The following is a 2,706-nucleotide window of genomic DNA, read 5'->3' as shown; positions in this document are numbered from 1 at the left end:
TATAACCAGATAAGGAGTGAATCCAAATGAAACCTATGAGGGCTCCTCCATATAACCAGATAAGGAGTGAATCCAAATGAAACCTATGAGGCTCCCCATATAACCAGATAAGGAGTGAACTTTCTACGTAGGGAGCTGATGCTTTCTTATCAAGAGGAAAACGTGAGAAAAGGTTTTTGGAAAATTGTGGAAAAGTTGTGGGTGCACAAGAGAGGGCTTGAATCAAGTATTGAGGTCTTGAGTCTTTGAGTCTTGGGAATTATGTTTATACCTCCAGGAGTCTTCTTGAACAACAAGCGCCCAACCCTTATACTCATCCCTGATCCCTGATCCTTGATGAACTCACACGGGACAAAGAAGGGTTCAGAGACAGAAAAGGTCTCTGAAGCATAACTGCCATGCAAGTAGATAGAATCTGAGATGCTCTATTGATAACAAGAACATCCTCAGATGAGCACAGTCTCAGGAGGCCCTGGCTGAAGAGAGAAAAAGAGAAACACAAGAGAAATCTGGTCCACCCAGCAGCTGCCCCTCGATCTGGAGAAAGAGAACTAAACAGAAGCCAATAGCCCTGCAGCAAACCCATCAGTCTCCGGGGTTTAGGTCCCAGCAAAGTGCTGCCTTGAAAGGATGACATTGTGACTGAAAGATCTGTTAAACATGCTGGGAACATCACCCTTTATCGTGGTAGGAGTTGTCTTCAAGAAGACTGGATTTCATTAATGTTGCCTAGCCCAGATATTGTGGCCTCTATGGCTCAAAAGAGTCCTCTAGAGGGCTGAAAGCAGAAAAAGAGTGTCCCTAAGCTGTCCCTTTGTCACAGAAGGGAAGCCTTGAAGTCCCATCAAGGTGACCTGGCCAAAAGGCATTGGGCATCTCTGAGCCAAGACATGACTCTGAGAATCCCTAGTCAAGAAGGGAAACCTCTGATAATACCAGGAATGCTCCAGCCTGAAACCTTTGCTATCTCCAGCCCCAAAGGTTGCCACTTCTGGGATCCAAAGAGGTAAAGTTCCTGGTGCTCCTTATCCACGCCCACCAAAACTGTGGTAAGAGGCAGGTCTGTGAAAGAATTCAGCCTTTCAACCCAAAACGGAACAAGACAAAACACAAATACAAAAACAGAGGAGATATGTTCTTTAGTACATATCAAACAGGATAGAGTGTGAGAATAGCAGTAAGAGAGGAACCACCTTCCAAGCAACGAGTTTTTGATCCACAGAGCCTGCATGTAATATTTTGAAATGAATCAGTTAGGCAGGGATCCCAATGCCAGGCACTATTCTAGGATGTGGGAATAGAGAAGTGACAGCATTTGTAAGCAGAAGAGACACTGTCTCGGGCACTCTTGGCAGTAAGGTTTTCTTGATAACTCTGAGGTGCTATACATATACACACCTACTTCCTGTGATGTAAAGGGCCGCTTCTGCAAAGCTGATGTGAAACAACCTTTCACAAACGAACTGTTCTTCTAAGAAGTGACACGAAACAGGAGCAGTAATTCATATAGAGATCATAAAAACAGAAAGATCTATTTTCCTCATGAAAGAATACTGGTTCTCAAGCATAATTCAGACAAATTCTGGTCAAGAAGCCATCTGAGGGAGTGATGTTTAGCCAATGAGCAAAACTGAAATGAGAGAGCCAGGAGATACTAAATCATAGCGATAAATATCACCACCAACTATCACATGCTTCAAATCATCCTTCAAATGATCCTTCAACTTGCCACATACATATGAAATAATGAAATGATTTTAGAAAGAAGCACCTTGAAGAACTTGGAAGTCCAAATAAAGGAAGATTGTAAGGCACAGTCTCTCCCATTATCAACTTACTATTTCAACTCCGTAAGCCTCAGGGTCCTCACTCGAGAGTTTGGCATAGGAACCCTGATGGCAATATGAAACCTTTTTGGCAAATTAAAACTGTGAATTTGCCTGACATTAGGAGACATCAGTTCATACAAAACCACATGTACTTCATGTAAAATAGTTCAAGGTTCCAAGCCACACCCCCTACAGCTGACTACAGAATTATACTAGCCCTCAATTCCCACTGAACCAAGCTTCACAAGATGGCAATAATAGCTAACCAGAAAAGGAATATTGTGGTTTTTAAAAGCAAAGTCACTGCATTCAAGATATGGAGCCATTCTGACGGAAAAACTGGAAACGAAGTTCCCTAGTTAAAGAACAAGAAGACACGTGCTTAAAAACCGAAAGTCTAATCTATGCCATAGACAAGCACAGGCTCCCTTCCCTGCTCCTGGCTGTTCCTCTGATCAAGCGCCCAGTAGAATGCAGCAAGGACACATTGTGTACCTAACATGTTATTCTAAGTCCAACTTCTTTGAGAGTCAGATTTTGTTTTATTAATTTGACCTTTTAACCTGACTTGGAGCATAGAGAATGTTTCTTTTCTCAAGTGAGTAGAAAAAGTAAATACAACAGTTATACTCCAGTGTCCAGAAGTCAGTGTGGAATCGCATTGTCTCAACAGGCAGACACCCACCAGCAAATGTGGGAGAGAGACTTCTGCCCTTGTCAAAGCCCAAACTCATATAAGAAACACTAAACAGACTCAGTTTATTGGGTTTTTTTATGTGTTCCTCTCTCTCTCTTTCTCTCTCTCTCTCTCTCTCTCTCTCTCTCTCTCTCTCTCTCTCTGTGTGTGTGTGTGTGTGTGTGTGTGTGTGTGTGTGTG

The sequence above is a fragment of the Mus caroli genome, chromosome 4, assembly GCF_900094665.2.
Source record: "Mus caroli chromosome 4, CAROLI_EIJ_v1.1, whole genome shotgun sequence".
NCBI lineage: Eukaryota > Metazoa > Chordata > Mammalia > Rodentia > Muridae > Mus > Mus caroli.
Note: the sequence above shows the minus strand (reverse complement) of the source record.